This window comes from Mytilus trossulus, chromosome 12 (genome assembly GCF_036588685.1).
Source record: "Mytilus trossulus isolate FHL-02 chromosome 12, PNRI_Mtr1.1.1.hap1, whole genome shotgun sequence".
Lineage (NCBI taxonomy): Eukaryota > Metazoa > Mollusca > Bivalvia > Mytilida > Mytilidae > Mytilus > Mytilus trossulus.
Window position 1 is genome coordinate 14111251 of NC_086384.1, and position 21068 is coordinate 14132318.

General features: G+C 31.8%; 1 long non-coding RNA gene across 3 annotated transcripts; it reads right to left on the bottom strand.

Annotated features, from left to right (window-relative positions):
- Positions 1-7868: 7868 nt before the first annotated feature.
- LOC134693168 (uncharacterized) lies at positions 7869-20405 on the bottom strand. 3 transcript variants are annotated; one of them, XR_010102349.1, is made up of 5 exons: positions 20351-20405; positions 15581-15640; positions 14826-14980; positions 12411-12486; positions 7869-8530 (listed from the first exon to the last, which is right to left on the bottom strand). It is a non-coding gene; the product is annotated as an uncharacterized LOC134693168 (long non-coding RNA). The 3 variants fall into 3 exon arrangements; XR_010102350.1 differs by having other exon boundaries at positions 20234-20399; XR_010102351.1 differs by lacking the exon at positions 7869-8530 and adding an exon at positions 8651-9233.
- Between the last annotated feature and the right edge of the window lie 663 nt (positions 20406-21068).

Consider the following 21068-nt stretch of genomic DNA (forward strand, 5'->3'; position numbering starts at 1 on the left):
AGAAACGTCTTCTTCAAAAAGGAAACCTGTTCCAATAATTGATATGGCTTTTAAATATAATTTGCATCTTAAAGAAAATAATGGAGGAAAAGAAAGAAAACGAGAGAGACAATTGCTTCAACAGGATTATACTGTCATAATCAAGTCACATTTCCTGTTTACACAAATAATTGACTCAATTGAGTGTAATAAAATGCCTGAATTAGACTTAGCATATGTGAAATGATTTTATTATTAAATGATAACTTTACTATTCCCACCAAGTAAAACTAGATCAGGATACAATCTGTGTGAATTATATGGGTTTCTTAGAAATGATCTACATGTATACATGTATGAATTGTCTGTGATTCTTAGATATCGTCAGTATGTTATGTCTTTTTCAAAGATCTTGTCTGAATGTATTTTCCAATATTCAAACATACAGTGTGTATGCTGTTTCTGTGGTTATTAGATACATTCCAAGCAATATGTAATGGTTTTAAATTATGACCATAAATTTTTCATGTTACAGGATAATTTTTCTGAAATATAAATTTTATATCTCAAAAGTTAGAAGACTTGGATGCTGCAGATACCATATGTTAAGATTTTTTTCTCTGTTAAATGTCCATGTCCATGTCCATGTCCTCAACCTCATTTTAATGGTTCAGCATCTGCTTATATGTTTGTCATTTAAATTTAGTATATACTATGAATAATAGGATGGATAACTATATTTGGTATATTGATTCCTGGCTATGTATACATTTCAGTTATACAGGGTTTTTTCTGACCTTTACCTCATTTTATGTTGAAAGTTGTGTGATTAGTTCCATTTCTAAAATACTGGAAGTAGTAGGTCAACTATATGTTGTATATGTAATGATTGAAAGGGGTACATACATGTATCAGTCTGGCAGGTTTCATCTAACCTTGGTCTAATTTTCATGATTCATGAATGTCGGTCAGAATTTATCTGAAATGTGAATTGTCTGTGATACTTGCAGTGAAACCTTGATATATAAAACTCATAAAATCAATGGTTAGTTAAAGATGGACAATGTAAGACAAATGTACATAGACCATTAGTGAAATATAGATAATGAAATATTTAAGGCATGTACATAAGACAATTAGTTAACTTTAGATGTTAAAATATATAAGGCAAATGAGATTTCTAGAAACATTCTGTAGGTACTGTCTGCAGTTCTTATATATAGTCTGTAAGTATTGTCTGGTTCTTCGATGTAATCTGTAAGTATTTTCTGTGGTTCTTAGGTACAGTCTGTACGTATAGTCTATGGTTCTTATATACAGTCTGTACATATTATCTGTGGTTCTTAAATAGTCTGTTTGTATTGTCTGTGGTTCTTAGATGTAGTCTGTAAGTACTGTGTATTGTTCTTAGATACAGTCTGTAAGTAAAGACTATGGTTCTGATATATAGTCTGTAAGCATTGTCTGTGGTTCTTAGGTATAGTCTGTAAGCATTGTCTGTGGTTCTAAAGTACCCTCTGTATGTATTGTATGTGGTTCTTAGATGTAGTCTGTAAGTATTGTATGTGGTCCTTAGGTACAGTCTGTAAGTATAGTCTATGGTTCTTAGATACAGTTTGTAAGCATTGTCTGTGGTTCTTAGGTACAGTCTGTAAGTATAGTCTGGTTCTAAGATAAAGTCTGTAAGTATAGTCCATGGTTCTTAGATATAGTCTAAGCATTGTCTGTGGTTCTTGGATGTAGTCTATAAGTATTGTCTGTGGTTCTTATGTACAGTCTGTAAGTCTATGGTTCTGAGATACAGTCTGTAAGTATAGTCTGGTTCTTAGATTTAGTCTGTAAGTACTGTGCATGGTTCTGAGATATAGTCTGTAAGCATTGTCTGTGGTTCTAAGGTACCCTCTGTATGTATTGTATGTGGTTCTTAGATGTAGTCTGTAAGTATTGTATGTGGTTCTTAGGTACAGTCTGGTAGTATAGTCTGGTTCTTAGATGTAGTCTGTAAGTACTGTGCATGGTTCTGAGATATAGTCTGTAAGCATTGTCTGTGGTTCTAAGGTACCCTCTGTATGTATTGTATGTGGTTCTTAGATGTAGTCTGTAAGTATTGTATGTGGTCCTTAGATACAGTCTGTAAGCATTGTCTGTGGTTCTTAGGTACAGTTTGTATGTATTGTCTGTGGTTCTTAGATACAGTCTGTAAGTATAGTCTATGGTTCTTGGGTACAGTCTGAATGTATTGTCTGTGGTTCTTATATGTAGTCTGTAAGTATTGTCTGTGGTTCTTAGATACAGTCTGTAAGTATAGTCTATGGTTCTTAGGTACAGTCTGTATGTATTGTCTGTGGTTCCTAGATATAGTCTGTAAGTATTGTCTGTGGTTCTTAGATACAGTCTGTAAGTTTACTCTGTGGTTCTCATATACATTCTGTAAGTATTGCCTGTGGTTCATAGATGTATACATAATGGTTCTTAAACACAGTTTATATGCATGATTGGAATATTTGCCACTGGATTTAAATCGTTTATTGAACGGACAGAGACTAGCGGTTGAATAACCTAACTATTGTATTCATCGATAATATAATCTCGTCCTGAACATGAATGAAATATTTGTCACTGGACGTAAAACAAACATGAGACAGAGTTATAAGATGGATATGTATACCCTACAACGATAAAAAAAACCAATGAGACACAGTTATACAAAATACATAAACACTATAACAACGTTCACACATGATAGGTATGGACCCTTTATAACGTTCATACACTGATGAGACAGAGTTATTCGATGGGTATGAACCCTATATAAAGTTCATACACTAATGATACAAAGTTTTTCGATGGGTATGGACCCTATATAACGTTCATACACTAATGAGACAGAGTTATTCGATGGGTATGAACCCTATATAACGTTCATACACTAATAAGACAGAGTTGTTCGATGGGTATGACCACTATATAACGTTCATACACTGATGAGACAGAGTTATTCGATGGGTATTGACCCTGTATAACGTAAACACACTAATGAGACAGTGTTTTTCGATGGGTATGATCCCTATTTGACGTTCATACACTAATGAAACAAAGTTATGCGTTGGGTATGAACCCTATATAACGTGCACACACTATAGAGAAAGAGGTTTTCGATGGGTATGAACCCTATATAAAGTTCATACACTAATGATACAAAATTTTGCGATGGGTATGACCCCTATATAATGTTCAATCACTGATGAGACAGAGTTATTTGATGGGTATGAACCCTATATAACGGTCATACACTGATGAGACAGATTTTGTCGATGGGTATGAACCCTATAAAACGTTCATACACTAATGATACAAAGTTTTTCGATGGGTATGGACCCTATATAACGTTCATACACTGGTGAGACAGAGTTTTTCGATGGGTATGAACCATATATAATGTTCAATCACTGATGAGACATATTTTGTCGATGGGTATGAACCCTATAAAACGTTCATACACTATTGATACAGAGTTTTTCGATGGGTATGAACCCTATATAACGTTCATACACTATTGATACAAAGTTTTTCGATGGGTATGGACCCTATATAACGTTCATACACTGGTGAGACAGAGTTTTGCGATGGGTATGACCCCTATATAATGTTCAATCACTGATGAGACAGAGTTATTTGATGGGTATGAACCCTATATAACGGTCATACACTGATGAGACAGATTTTGTCGATGGGTATGAACCCTATAAAACGTTCATACACTAATGATACAAAGTTTTTCTATAGGTATGGACCCTATATAACGTTTATACACTAATAAGACAGAGTTTTTCGATGGGTATTGACCCGATATAACGTTCGTACACTAATAAGACAGAGTTTTTCGATGGGTATGAACCCTATATAACGTTCATACACTGATGAGACAGAGTTATTCGATGGGTATTGACCCTATATAACGTGCACACACTAATGAGACAGATTTTGTCGATGGGTATGAACCCTATATAACGTGCATATACTAATGATACAAAGTTTTTCGATGGGTATGGACCCTATATAACGTTCAAACACTGGTGAGACAGAGTTTTTCGATGGATATGAACCATATATAATGTTCATACACTGATATGACAGATTTTGTCGATGGATATGGACCCTATAAAACGTTCATACACTAATGATACAAAGTTTTTCGATGGGTATGGACCCTGCATAACGTTTGTACACTAATTAGACAGATTTTGTCGATATGTATGGACCCTATATAACGTTCATACACTGATGAGACAGAGTTATTCGATGGGTATTGACCCTATATAACGTGCACACACTAATGAGACAGAGTTTTTCGATGGGTATGAACCCTATATAACGTTCATACACTAATGAAACAGAGTTATTCGATGGGTATGAACCCTATATAACGTGCACACACTATAGAGAAAGAGTTTTTCGATGGGTATGAACCCTATATAAAGTTCATACACTAATGATACAAAGTTTTGCGATGGGTATGACCCCTATATAATGTTCAATCACTGATGAGACAGAGTTTTTCGATGGGTATGAACCATATATAATGTTCATACACTGATATGACAGATTTTGTCGATGGAAATGGACCCGGCTATAAAACGTTCATACACTAATGATAGAAAGTTTTTCGATGGGTATGGACCCTATATAACGTTTATACACTAATAAGACAGAGTTTTTCGATGGGTATTGACCCGATATAACGTTCATACACTAATAAGACAGAGTTTTTCGATGGGTATGAACCCTATACTAGTATAACGTTCATACACTGATGAGACAGAGGTATTCGATGGGTATGAACCCTATATAACGTGCACACACTGATGAGACAGAGTTTTTCGATGGGTATGAACCCTATAAAACGTTCATACACTAATGATACAAAGTGTTTCGATGGGTATGGACCCTATATCATGTTCATACACTGACGAGACAGAGTTATTCGATGGGTATGAACCCTATATAACGTTTATACACTAATGAGACAGAATTTAATCGATGAGTATGGACCCTATATAACGTTCATTCACTTTTCGATGGTTATGGACCCTATAAAACGTTCATTCACCAATAAGACAAAGTTATCCGATGGGTATATACCCTATACAATGTTCATACACCAATGAAACATAATGAGCCGGTTGATATATACCTTAAACAACTGTCATACATCAATGAGACAGAGTAATTCGATGGATATTTACCCTATTTATGTTTATTCACCAATGAGACAAAGCTAGTCCATGGGTTTAAATCCTATACAACGGTAAAACACCAATGAGACAGTTATTCGATGGGTCTAAAACTTCTACATTGTTCGTACACCAATGAGACAACGTTAGTCGATTTGTATATAGCATACACCAATGAAACATAATTATTTGGTGGATATATACCTTATACAACATGCATACACCAATTAAACAGTTATTCAATTGGTTGTCTTATTGTAAAAACGATTGTTCATTGCTGAAGGTCAGATTACCCATTATTGCTTAAATACATGATCACTATTGGAGAGTTGTCTTATTGTAACGATTGTTTATTGTTGAAGGTCAGATTACCCTAAATTTCTTAAATCCATGATCACTATTGGAGAGTTGTCTTATTGTAACGATTGTTTATTGTTGAAGGTCAGATTACCCATAATTGCTTAAATCCATGATCACTATTGGAGAGTTGTCTTATTGTAACGATTGTTTATTGTTGAAGGTCAGATTACCCATAATTGCTTAAATCCATGATCACTATTGGAGAGTTGTCTTATTGTAAAGATTGTCATTGTTGAAGGTCAGATTACCCATAATTGCGTAAATCAATGATCACTGTTGGAGAGTTGTCTTATGTAACGATTGTTCATTGTTGAAGGTCAGATTACCCTTAATTTCTTAAATTCATGATCTCTGTTGGAGAGCTTTCTTATTGTAACGATTGTTTATTGTTGAAGGTCAGATTACCAATAGTTGCTTAAATTCATGATCACTGTTGGATGGTTGTCTTATTGTAACGATTGTTTATTGTTGAAGGTCAGATTACCAAAAATTGCTTAAATCCATGATCACTGTTGGAGAGTTGTCTTATTGTAAAGATTGTCATTGTTGAAGGTCAGATTACCCATAATTGCGTAAATCAATGATCACTGTTGGAGAGTTGTCTTATGTAACGACTGTTCATTGTTGAAGGTCAGATTACCCTTAATTTCTTAAATTCATGATCTCTGTTGGAGAGCTTTCTTATTGTAACGATTGTTTATTGTTGAAGGTCAGATTACCAATAGTTGCTTAAATTCATGATCACTGTTGGATGGTTGTCTTATTGTAACAATTGTTTATTGTTGAAGGTCAGATTACCCATAATTGCTTAAATGCATGATTTGTTGGAGAGTTGTATCTTTGTAACCATTGTTCATTTTTGAAGGTCAGATTATCAATACTTGCTTAAATCCACGATCTCGGTTTGATCAAGGTCATTTACAACAAACAATAGTTCCACACAGCAGATCTGAAAGTTGATAACATCTGAGAAACTGAATTGCTGGCTAGTATGAAAATTAATCATTGACCAATAAAACCATAAAAAAAGAGGTCAATGTCATGTAAACCATAATGTACAGCCTGCCTGTAATGGAATAATCATTCCATACATCCATACATCAAATACTGTTGACTTGCTGCTTACAACGTCCCAGAAAAAAATATGTGGTCAAGTTCATGTAGCTATCAGACTGATTTGTAATCATTTAATACACCAACTTAATATGATACACAGACAAAAAGTGTGCAAACCTATAGTCCCCTTTGACTGTCTAACTAAGAGCCTAATAACTTGCATATAATTCTGGGTTCAAAGTAGTAATAATATTTTTTGGTACAAACTTTATTTCATTCAATGTCATTTCAAACAACATGAGTCACAAACATTACAAATAATAAATCATTCAGTTAATGTTCTTATTGCATCTATGATAAAAAGCAAAGAAAGTTTGTGAGGGCTTTTCCATTGAACTGAGAGTAGGTAGGGACTTTCAAAATATCCCTACAATTAAGAACAATATTTTAGATAATTCTACATAATGATAAAAGATGCATACTGAACTAGTGAAAATGTGAGCTACTGCTCACTGATGATATGCCCGCCACAAGTGGATAATATTAATAGTGTTAAAATATGCAAGTGTTCGGTAAACAAGAAGTTGTCGAGTGATGAATCTGAAAACGCATCACACGGTATAGCTGACTTATATAAATCCTGAAACCAAATTTCAGAAATCCTTGTATTGTAATTCTTGAGAAAAATGTGACGAAAATTTTCAACTTGGCTATCATGTGTAAAATCATACAAGTGTTTGGTAAACAGGAAGTTGTCAAGTGATCAATATGAAAACGCGGTATAGCTGACTTATATAAACCCTGAAATTAAATTTCAGAAATCCTTGTATTGTAGTTCCTGAGAAAAATGCGACGAAAAATATTCATGGGACAGAAGGACGGACGGACTGACAGACAGAGGTAAAACAGTATACCCCCCTTTTTTTAAAAGGAAAGCGGGGTATAAGTAAGACCCATGACACAAGTTTAATAATTTAACTTCCCTCTCTGATACATTTTAATGGAATAACCCTCACAGAGAATATACAGCTAAAAAAAAACCAAAAAAACATTTCATACGTGTGATATTGTTACGAAGACATACATTGAAATGTTTTACTTAAATATATGTAATTAATGTAAACACATGAATATGTAAACACATGAATATTAAGTAAGTCAAGAGTATGGATAGTCATAGGAATGCACATAATAAGCGATACATTATTTTTTTTCTTTAATAAAATGATATATAGTCAACATTATCATTAACACAATTTATGATGGAGTATGTGCTGTATAGATGTCTTATTTAGAATTTGAAATTTGTATGAAATGTTCTCAGACTTCAAAATAAATAATTATCACAAATGACAAAATCTTTTGAATCCCACAGAATAAAAAAAATTTGATTTGTTTTAGACTAATTAAAAAATTGGCAAACATGAATGTGTCCATTAAGTACAAGGATGCCCCACTCACACTATTATTTTATGTTCAGTGGACAGTGAAATGGGATCAAAAATCTAATTTGGCATTAAAGTTAGAAAGATAATATCATAGGGAATATGTGTTCTAAGTTGATTTCACTTCAACTTTCTCAAAAAATACCTTGACCAAAAACTTTAACCTGGAGAGGGACAGACTTACAAAGGGGCGGACGAATGGACACATAGACCAGAAAACATAATGCCCCTCTACTATTGTAGTTGGGGCATAAACAATATCTAATGTGGTTAGATATTTGTTATTAAAGCTTCCTCTTATGAATAAATTTTAAAAGATATATTTGTTTGTATAGCAGAGATAACAATGACTGCCAAAATTTAATGGTCATATACAAAAGAAATATTAAGTGCATTTCAAATATTAAATTCTTGCATATCTGTATCGTTCCTCTATCAATTTTCTTCTTAAATGACCTGAAAATAAAATCATTGTTTCATGGCTATTATAACATTCTTAATAAATAAAATGCAAAACTACCTGTTAGTGCTAAAATTGAGTTTTCGATTTGAATTATCAATCTATTTTAAGGTCAGTGCTAAAATTGAGTTTTCAATTTGAATTATCAATCTAATTTAAGGTCAAGGAACAGTAAATGGACTATTACACCACTGTCCCAGATTAGGGGAGGGTTTGAATTCTGCTAACATGTTTAACCCCTCCACATTCTCTTTGTAGTTGCCTGTCCCAAGTCAGGTGCCTGTAATTCAGTAGTTGTCATTTGTTTATGTGTTACATACCGGTATTTGTTTTTTGTTCCGTGACCTTATTTATATTTGTTTTGCAACATCAAAACTGAAATTTATGTATCAACGTCATATAGTTTTAAAAAAAAAATCTATGGAGAAGAATTAGAGATTTGATGAATTTTAAGACAGATTTTGGATGATTTTTGCCGATTTTAAGGGCTTTCTATACAAATGTTCACTCATATTGAAAGATTTCAATCAGTAAATATTTCAAATGATAAATGAGATAAATGCATAACTTTTTCGGTTTCCACTAGAGCCAGAGTTCTATATATGCAAAATTTGACTGAAATCTGTGACATAGCCCATTTAATGTAACTTGACTTTAATAAAGATTTTTTCACATCTCCCCTCTGACTATAGAATCCATCTGCAATAGAAAGTTAAATTTGCAAAAACTTATCTATGAAGAGTATACAAAAATAATGTTACCTACAGATAGTAAAATGTAAAATTGAAAATTGGGATTTTTTTAAAGAAACAACAACCTGACCAAAGAGCAGAAAGCAGCCAAAGGCCACCAATGGATCTTCAATACAACAAGAAAATCCCACAACCTGAAGCGTGCTCTTAATAGCTGTTTCTTAAACAAAAATATTTACTAGTTCAGTGATAATGGACGTCATACTTAACTTAACATTTGTTTTCGTTCCAATAATGAAATTTCATAACTTAACATTTGTTTTCATTCCAATAATGAAATTTCATGTCATATCCAGAATAAACAGGTAGGCATTTCAATGTGTGGTTTATCATTAACATCTACATCATTAGGTCTCTGGTGGAAAATTGTCTCATTGGCAAACTTAACACCACATCTTTTCTTTTTGATACGTTTGTCTGTACCATACACATAGAACAAGGGTAAAACCTGGATTGGAGTAATATAGATTCTATCACAGGTTTTTTTGTGTTTTAATATCAACTTGAAATAGATTTTTTTTTATATAAAAACATAAAGGGCTGCTCTAGAAAATACTATGTCCCGTCCCCCAAGAAAACATATAAAGGCTGTTCCAGAAAATATTATGCCCCCTCCAGGGAAGGTTATTAAAAAAAATTATGTATTTAAGAAAAAAAATATGTGGGTGGTTGTATTATGCATTATACTTTCATATCAAAATAAAACTTTAATATGTATGATATCATTGTATTACAATTTCAGGATATATGTGATAATTAAAATGTTATGCTTCAACAAAATTAAAAACAAAGGTCAAATGTTAAAAATAGTGTTGTCTCGTACAAGACTTAGAATATATTTGTCAAAGTAGGAATTTAAAAATCTGTAAAATTTCAAAAATATTTTTTGATTGCTGTAGTTTTTAATTTATTTTGTGAAGAAGAATATTGTCAAGGTTAGAAACTTGCTTTTAAAAGGGATAACAGATATTATATGTGATGCACCAAAAACCCACCGGATGACAAGCTTGATTGTTTGTTGCTTTACGCCGTATTAGCACAGAAAAAGTTGTAAAACTTGTGTCTGATCCTTTTGTCATTTTGAACAATAAAATATGTTTAAACTACAGAAAGGCTATATCGCGGTGACCAGATGACAAGATATTTTTTACTTTGTTTGATATTTAGTTTCATGGTGTCCTTATACTTATGAAATGACCAAAGAAACTAAAAAAATGTGTAAGGGTTCCGCGGAACCCAGTGTCTCGCCTTCTTTTGCTGTAACTCCAAGCTCAACAAAAATGAGGAAAAAAAATATTCCTTTTGATACTATCTTTTGATTGTAAGAAGCTATTGTCCAAGTTTGGTAAAAATTTCAGGATAGTTTATGAATCGAATTAATGTTTTAAAAACTGTAACTGCAGACTGTATGTAATGTTAACTGGAAGAAAAACTAAGTCCATTTATAAGTAAAATACAGATACACTGGTACAAACCCAGGATAGTTAAAGAAAGTTATTAAAATTTCAAAAACTTTAACCACAGAGTGAATGTAATGTTTCCCCGCAGAAAAACTAAGTCCATTTATAGGTAAAAAACAGAATAAATGGAATTTTATTTTTGCAAACCATTTATAAATAAAATACAGAAAAAATAGAATTTTAATTTTACTAAATTTCTTTATGGATACTATCTTATGATCATAAACAAGCTTCTGTCCAAGTTTGGTAGAAATCCAGTATAGTTTAAGAAAGTTATTAAATTAAATTTTCAAAAACTTTAACCACAGAGTGAATTTTTGTGGACGCTTGAAAGTAGGATCGCTTAGTCTTGCATTTTGGACTAAAGTCGAAGGCTCGACAAAAATGTGAGGTTGTCAGGTGTAGGACCTGTCTTGCATAAGTTAGTGATTCACATAAACACATACCTAATTCTGTCCCAAACAAAGAGAAACATTTTTCATATTTAAATTTTCATTACATCTATACAGGTGTCATATGTGGAGCAGGATCTGCCTACCCTTCTAGATCACCTCCTTTTTTTAATAGGGTCAGCTTTAGTGTTACATATTTTATGCAATATTGGTTGTCTGTTGGTCTTTTAAATTTTTCTTTGGTACCTTTCGCTTCTCTTCTATTATAGCTTTTATTATAATATAAAGGGGGCTCGCAGGTCTGAATCAATTTTTTTTTTAAATATAGGATTTCGCTATTCTTTTCTATAAATAAACTTTATCCTAATCTTAAAAGAAAATTTAAATAAAAATATGGGGTCCCTGTTTATTTAAGCTCATAATCTGCATTTGAAAGAAGCATGTATTTCTGTTAAGGTACTTTTTTTCTGTTGAACTAATAGGAGAAAAAAAGGTAAAATCAAAAGAAAAAAAGAAAGAAATAACAGAAATCGCTTAAATTTTTCAATAGTTTAGTATAAGTACAGTTAATTTGAAAACAATTATAAAAAATAAAGGTCACCGATGAGTTAAAAGTTATTTCAGTTTTTTTTTTTTTAAATGACATTTTTTCACCAAGGGGAGATAATTTGGAGCATTTTCAATGATATAAACATTTTAAAAGTCATCTGGGGCCAAAACAAATTGTTTTTTTTTGGTTGATTATTGTACAATATCATAAAGTAACACTTAAAGTGTAATAAATAAAATTTGAAATGAAAAAAAAATGTTTCAATGTTTGCTGATGTATTTGTACCCTCGAGCCTCCTTAAAAGGAAAATGCAATAAAAAACCCAAAACAAATGGTTAAAATCAATCTTTAAGTGAAATGTCTCCTAAATATTACTGCAATTTTCAAAATTTCTCTACCATTTTTAAGACAAAAACATAACCTGAATTTGCCCTTCTGTTCTATTTTTAACCATGCATGGCAACTATGATGGTTGGCATGCCAGGTCCTTGGACAAGATATCCGAATGATGATTGTATACCAGTTTGGTTATATTTGGCTCAGTAGTTTCAGATTAGATTTTTGTAAAAGTAACCAGACATTTACAACAGACTTCAAGTGATGAGAAAAGCTCACTTGACCCTTTGGGTCAGATGAGCTTAACTGAAATGATTCATCTATCAGCCAACACATATAGACAATGAAAACATTTGTATGAATTTAACACTTATTATAGATATTACCATATGGAGAAAATCCAAGCAACACTGACAGTCTTTAATGCATGTTTTGCTTGTCTAAATTACTATAACCATTCACCTAAAAATAACAAAGAAACAATAACATGATAGCAAATTAATTAAAGTTGATAAATAAAGAGAAAAATAAAAAGTAATAAATGTGGATTTCTTGAATTAAATAAGTCAGTTTCCAATGGGAAACTCTATGCAAGAATGTAAGCCAAAGGGGAGATTTCTTGTTACATTGTTAATATTTCTTGGTTAAGTGCTCACAAGTTAAATCAATTAAAATGTGTATGTGTCTGTCTCAAATCTGGAACCAGGAGACTAATATTCAGTGGTTTGTTTCCATTAAAATTGTTTTTCTATTTATTCTATCATTAATTTAGTCATTACTTTTTCTAATTTAGTCTTTTACTACTCATGGTTGAAGGCATTACTTATTGTCCCTTCTACCCAAATCAATTGTGACTAGTTGTCACATTGGTAATCATGCCACATCTCTATCTTTTCAAACCTCTTTAGAAGTTCCTGTACATGTATAAAGTCTGTATCATATGAAAAAAAAACAAATATGAGTACAAATGTATATGTTGATCATATGTTGTTTTCGGAGCCCAGAAATTTAGAAATGATCCGGCAGGTAAACTTATTGATCCTTTAAATAAACTCATTTAAACAATTACCAAATCAAAACTGTAATTAGGTCTTTGAATTTTGTTTTTATTGGAAATAATATTGATTTGTTATTATTTAATGAAAATCGAACTATAGTTATATACCTAATAATAAATACAGATTTATGGATCTTACAATCTGTCAATACCTGTATCTTGGCATTGCACAAGTTTTTGTTTTTCTCTTATTATGACACCTGTTCACTAAATCCATTAGATGGTGCATGTGTATTGATTGACAAATCAGTCTAAGATGCATGATTCTTTTTATAAGTTGTTATTGGCTTTGAACTAACTAGCTGTCAGTAACTGTAAACATTTGTTTTTCACTCATTTTTTTGTACATTAATTAGGCAGGTTTTTTTCTATTTTTTTGTTGGGATGTACAAGTACCCATCCATGTCAACTTTCTGTTTTTTGATAGATGTATTTCTATTTGTATCCATGAGCTGAGTTAATTTTTTTTCAACTGTGTTATTATGTTGTATTGTTAAACCATTTTTCCAGGTTAGGGGAAGGGTTAGTGCCTTCAAACTAGTTTACCCTTCACAATCAAATGTGCCTGTCACATGTCAGGAACCTGTAGTGGATTTTTGCTGCTGTGACTGTGTTACATATATTTTTTTACATAAATTAAGCCATTATTTTTCTCGTTTGAATTGTTTTACATTTTTTGTTTAGAGGATTTTTATAGCTGCCTATGTGGTGTTGGTTTTGTTCTTTGTTGAAGGCTTACGGTGACATATAGTTGTTAATTCTGTGTCATTTTAAGCCCGACAAAGTTTTAAAAGTTTTGCTTAATATCTTTATTTCAAATTATTTAAATAATTTCTGTACAGTTGTAAGACATAAAAGTGTCCTGTGAAAAAGTGTCCATGTGGACATTTTTTCATAGATTTTTGGTATTTAATAATGTCCATTGCCATGAAATATTGTCCCTCAAGTGGACAGATTTTTACTGCAAAAGTTATGAAATAGTGTCCACCTACAGGACAAGTTGTCATAGAAGTGGCTAATAAATCATGACCTCCAAGGGAAGTAATACAAAGGTCATTAACAAGTTTTATTACACTTGAATATTAATAAAAATCTAAAGGATTGATTGACATTGATTAATATACAAATGTTAACAAAAAAATAAGGATGGAAGTGAATAGAGCGAACTTAAAGTTTTAAGAAATACCAAGCTAACGATAATGACAATGAAAGAAGAACAAAAAGGAAGAAGAGTGTAAAGTATAACATCAAATGTGAAGAACTTTACTATATTTATTATGAGAAGAAGGCAATAGAAATTATAGAATTTTGGTATTAAACACTGTCCATTGCCATGGAATGCTGTCCCCTAAGTATACAGCATTTTTCAGCAACAAAGATAATTATGAGTGCTAATGAGACAACTCTCTGTCAAGGTTACAATGTATTAAAGTTCGCAATTATTGGTTAAAAAATGTCTAGTAATAACAAGGCAATGGACATCATTTAATATTTTGATCATAACAAAAAAATGTCCTGATGGACATAATGTCCTGAAAATAGTGTCCACCTGTACAAAATTATAGTATTAAATAATGTCCATGTTCATAGCATTTTTCATTCATGAGGACATATTTTCATAGGAAATTGTGTCCAGGACACATTTAAATAAGTAAATTTTGTCCATGTATTTACTATGAAATAAAGTCCTGTGGACATCATTTCTTGGGAGACAATATTAAATCCTACACAGTATGTGGTTTACCATAAAACATCGTCTCATATGTGAATTGTTGGTGTTCTATTGTTATTCTTTGTCAAATTGTCTGTGAAATGGTCATACAGTGTCATACAGTATTGCTGCCAGATGGGACAGTATCTTGCTCTTTACTTCATCAAAAACTTTAAGGGCATCTGTACCTAAAAAATAAACATTTTCATGTATGTGAATAGTTATCTAACTTTCAATAGTTTAGAGGGATTTTTTACCCAAATCATTACAATATTATCTTTGAAAAAAGCAATATTAGTACACAATGTACTACTGGAATTTATTCAAGAAATAAATAAGAAACAGTCAGAAACAATCTGTCAACACCTTATGGTGTTTATACATATATCTCAACTTGTTCGATGTGCTCCTGTATACTAGTACGTGTACATGTATAGTAATAATACATTTGATTTTAATGAAAGAAATTTTAATCTCTGAATTACTGAAAATTGTTACACCAAAGTTCTTGATATCACAAACAAGTCAAAACATTTACAAAATGTTATCATTGAACAAGGACATCATTCGTAATTAAAGATCAACATGTAGACATCTTATACTTTCAGGTATTTCACATCCAATATTTTATGGCAATATTCTGTACCAAGCAATGAACTTGAACAAGGAGGATCTGAATTAAGGTCATTTCCTGAAAATTTGGAAGCAAGCTGGAGTCCAGATGTAGGTTTTGTATCCTGTTTAATTATTTATGATGACCTGAACACCTTTCTTTAATTACCTTTTACCTCTTTCATATGTAACATGGGCATAATGTCTGCCTCTTTTCCTAACCAAAGGCATTTTATCTAAAAATAAAAAAAACAGACATGAATTCATCATACTTTACAGACAGGACTTCCTCAGTAGGGAAAAAAGCTATTGAAAATGACATGTTGCAATATTTTTTTTTGCAGTTCTGGGTCTAGATAATTTAAGTTTAGCGCATCGTGAATTAATTAGCCCACAGTGTCACAGTCACATCGAACATTTATAAAGATAAAACATGGTCCATTGAATTGGAAAAGTGCAAATTAAAAGCTGATGCTTATAAAACACTACTTAAATGACAGATTCTAATGAATATATAATACATACTTGTAATTAATGAACAAGAGGCTCTTAATAGCCTGAATTGCTCAACTGTATTTTTTGCTTAAATTTTCATTATTGATTATTTTTGCTTTTCAAATAAATAATGCATTTACCCCTTTAGTTTCCTTTAAGCCATAGGGCTGTTTTACATAAACTCATTCAGTCTAAGTTTGGCTGATATTAATTCGGCAGTTTCAAAGGAGAAGATTTTTTAATATTTAAGAAAACATGATGAACAAATTGTAAATAATGCATTTAAAAGGTAATAACTCCTTAAGGGGTAAATTGAACATTTAGGTCAGAAGACTTATTTGCAGATCTTACTTTACTTAACAATTTTGCTGTTTACTGTTTATCTTTGTCTATAATAATATTCAAGATAATGATTGAAACCTGCAAATTTTCCTTAAAATGAACAATTCAGGGGCAATAGCCTAAATTTCTGTTACCCTGATGATAATTTCAGGGCAGGTAGACCTTGACCTAACTCCTTCTCTCATTTGCTCTAAATGCTTTAGTTTTTGAAATAAATAATTATTCTGATTTGCTCTAAATGCTTTAGTTTTTGAAATAACTAATTATTTAGCCAAAAACTGCATTCTACCCTATATTCTATTTTTAGCCAAGGTGGTCATGTTTTTCGGGAAAACAGAAAATAAAACATAAACTTTATTGGAGATACCCTAATTATAATTCACCTCAAGTTTGGTTGAAATTTGGTATTAATATTGATTTTGTTATCAGTAAACTAAAAGCAAACTAACATTTTTGTTATATACATACACACATTCATGGATTTTACAATCTGTTAATTGATACCCGTATCTTGGCATTGCACAAGGTCATGTTTTTCTCTGACTGTTTATGACGTCTTTACACTAAATCCATTTGATGTTGATGTTTTAGATGCATGATTTTTTTTATTATAGCGAACCAAATGAAAGTTTTCCAGAGTCGTCTGCTCTTTACCAAGGTATTTAAACTTTTGCAAGTTTACCTGTCCCATTGAATAAATACAATAGGTTTTGTTCTCTGTGTAGTTTATTCACTTGGACATTTAAATTTCTTCTAGGAGAAATATATATCACTCATTGATTAATTTGCCTGACCAAAAAAATATCTTCTTTGATGATTGAAATACATGTATAAACTCACCTAAACTGCATGTGATACAATATTTATTAAGTATCAATAATATATTTTCCATCTGTTCAATATAACTTTATAATATAATATAAATTAAGCACTGATTTAATTATAAAAAGTTTATTTCTGATTTTTTTTAAGTACTGCATGCTATTATGTTTCAAAGAATCTGCATGTTTTTCATGGTTCTTCAGTTATAAAGAATACATTTATGAAGACCTTTATTTAAACATTATCATTTTAAGTTTTTATTTGTGAACAGACTATAAAAAATAGCAAATTTTAATAGGTAAAATGTTGAAAATTGATCATCAGAAATCAACTTTTAATTTTTAAATCAGTGTTTATATCAGACAAATTGAAAATGTCTTATTGATTGAATAAATACAACATCACATGCAGTTTAATAATTACTTATTTGTACATGTATTTCCATCATTGACAGTTCAATTTTTTGTTCAGGTAAATTAATCAGTGAGTGATAGATTTCTCTTGCAAGAAATTTAAAGGTCCCATTGAATAAACTAAACAGAGAACAATACCTGTTGTATTTGTTTAATGGGACAATAGAACTTACAAAAGTTTAAATCGACAGGTAACTTGCAGGTGAATCTGTGGAAAACTATGATAGGCTTCGCAATAAGTGTTATTGGCTTTGAACTAGCTGTCAGTAACTGAGAGTACTCACAGATCTGTACTAATGGTCTTTTTGTTGTTTGGATGTATAAGTGCCCAGCCACTTTCACTCTGTTTTTGTTAGATATACTTCTATTTGTATCCATCTGATGAGTTTTTAAAGCCTTTTTCAACTGATTTTTATAGTTTGTTTCAATGTTGTACTATTGCACCACTGTTCCATGTTAGAGAGGGTTGGGATCCGGCTAACATGTTTAACACTGTCACATTATGTATGTATGTGCCTTTCCCAAGTCAGGAGCCTGCAATTCAGTAGCTGTTTTTTGTTGCTGTGTTACATATTTGTTATATGTTCATTTATTTGTAAATTAATTAGGCCGTTAGTTTTCTCGTGTGAATTGTTTTACATTTTACATTTCTGGGCCTTTTATAGATGACTATATACTAGCGTTTATTATCACTGAAATAGTATATATTTGTTTAGGGGCCAGCTGAAGGACGAATCTGGGTGTGGGGATTTCTAGCTACATTGAAGACCTGTTGGTTACCTTCTGCTGTTGTTTTTTTTTATGGTCGGGTTGTTGTCTCTTTGACACATTCCCCATTTCCATTCTCAATTTTATGTAGTATTGGGTTTGCTCAATGTTGAAGGCTGTACAGTGACCTATAGTTGTTTATTTCTGTGTCATTTGATCTTTTGAGAAGAGCTGTCACATTGGAAATTATACCACATCTTCTTTTTTATATTATGATGAACAAATTGTGCAAAATTGTCTTTAAAGGGAAATAACTCCTTAAAGTGGTCAATTGAAAATTTTGGTCTTTTAACTTTGCTGAACATATTTGCTGTTTACAGTCTTTATCTATATAAATAATAATCTAGAAAATAACCAAAAACAGCAATTTTTCCAAAATTTACTTTATAAATGTAGTGGCAGCAACACAAAAATGGGTTGTTCCATTCATCTGAAAATTTCAGGGTTGATAAATCTTATTTGCTCTTAATGCTTCAGTTTTTATAAGTATAAGACAAAAACTGCATTTTTACCTATGTTGAATGTTCTATTTAATTTTTAGCCATGGTGGCCATAGTTTTTTTTACGAAACACAAAATAAAACAATAAGGATCATTTTGAATAAGTTTGCCTGCAACTTGTTCAGTAGTTTCAGGGAAGAACATTTCTCAAAGCTCAAAAAGATAATAAACAAATTGTTTAAAATTGCCTTTAAAGGCCAATAACTCCTTAAGGGATAAATTTGGTCATTTATACATAATTGACTTATTTGTAGATCTTACTTTGCTGAACATTTTTGCTGTGCACAATCGTTATCTATAATAATAGTCAAGAAAATAACCAACAATTGCAAATGTTCCCTAAAATCTAATACATTGTACTAATATATTGGCAGCAACCCAACAATCAGTTGACAGGTTTGTCTGAAAATTTCAGGGCTGATACATAGATGTAAAGCTAATCAAAAATTTTAGGCCATGACAGATTTGCTCTTAATGCCTTAGTTTTCAGATATAATCCAAAATCTACACATGTTTAACCCTGCCACATTATTTATGTACACTGTATTTGTCTGTCCCAAGTCAGGAGCCTGTAATTCAGTGGTTGTCGTTTGTTTGTGTTTTACATATTTGTTTTTTTCTTTCATTTTTTAACATAAATAAGGCCTTTTGTTTTCTCTTTTGAATTATTTTACATCGTCTTATCAGGGCCTTTTATAGCTGACTATGTGGTATGGGCTTTGTTCATTGTTGAAGGCCATTCGGTGACCTATAGTTGTTAATTTCTGTGTCATTTTGGTCTTTTGTGGATAGTTGTCTCATTGGCAATCATACCACATCTTCTTATTATATTGTACAGTGATTTCCACTGAGAATAGGCGGAGACAATGTGACCTGATTGCCTGCGGACTTGTCCAAATAATTATAACGTCTTGAAAGGCTATTATAATTTTTTCTTTGACGCCTTACTTCACTACCCACAGACTATATATATAACACAGCTTGCAGACTTCCTCTAGTAATGGACTTCTGGTATCATATACTCAGGTGTGTAGCCTAAATTACCCTTATTAATAATACAATCTTAAAAGATATCATGAATATACATATGTACCAGTGGTGGATCCAGAGGTTGGAATCTCCCCCCCCCCCCCTTTTTGATGATCAATGCATTTGAATGGGGGACGTATATTTGTACAATGCTTAAAATTGGTTAATTGATAACCCCAAACTTCCTTCAACAACATGCATGACAGCTGACAGATCCAATGCCATAAGTCATGTACAATAAAACAATATCATATCTCTCTACAATCGGAAGTTTAAGAGTACACCATTTGTAAAGGGTATCAGTAACGAGAATCAGTACCAATTTTCGAAGGGCAGCGAGCTCTCACATATAAGGGACTATTAGCCTATTGGTCCACAAAAAAAAAATACACAGAACTCAAGAATTTGTATAGTTAGACAGTAACTATACAAATCCTTGCACGTTGCTCGAGCTTTTTACCGATTTCACGAAACTATATCCCCACTATGCAGACTAAGCAATCTCGATCATCAAGGTGTTATTGTCGACTGAATTCTAATTTATAGTATAATTTATATAATTTATAACTGTATTCACTATTTATCTGTTTTTTTCCTGTCAATATACTGTCATTACTGGTCTTCGTGATAATGCCATTAATGGCGACAGGCTTTCTCAGCTTCTCTTATAAAACCATATAAAAGTTAAAACGGATGCGGTAACGTCTTACAGTTATGCTGGGGAAGTACGGATTATGATACTTATTATTGCTTCTATAAGACATTTGTTAGACCGTATGGTCCCACGGTCTTAATTTGTTAGTTATATAAGAAGGCTAAAAAACCTAATAAATTTCTTATATTATAAGCTAAAAGGTATAGGATTGGGTGTGGATGGTCACAAGCACTTGTCTCAGAAAAAAATCACATTTCTATACCTGAAACTGAGATTTATGTAGTTTTTTTCTGAGAAAAGTTCCTGCGTGGATGACGAACAAATGACAGGGAATTCAACTTCACTGCTTTCATATCTATTATATTGTGGTGATACAAATCAGTATACTCTGATGTTTTGTTATTTATATTAATATTTGTATATAGCATTTACATGTATGTATAATTTTCATCCAATTGTATATCATTCTATTCTACGATTCTAATAAAAGTGCAGTACACGTGCATGGTAGACACTCTTCAATAACAATTCGATTTTTCCAATAGACTGAATTTGAGTAGACATTCATAATTTCCCACAAAACTTTCTTGTGATATTCTTCCGCATGCGTTAACACATTTCTTTTGTACGTGTGCATAGA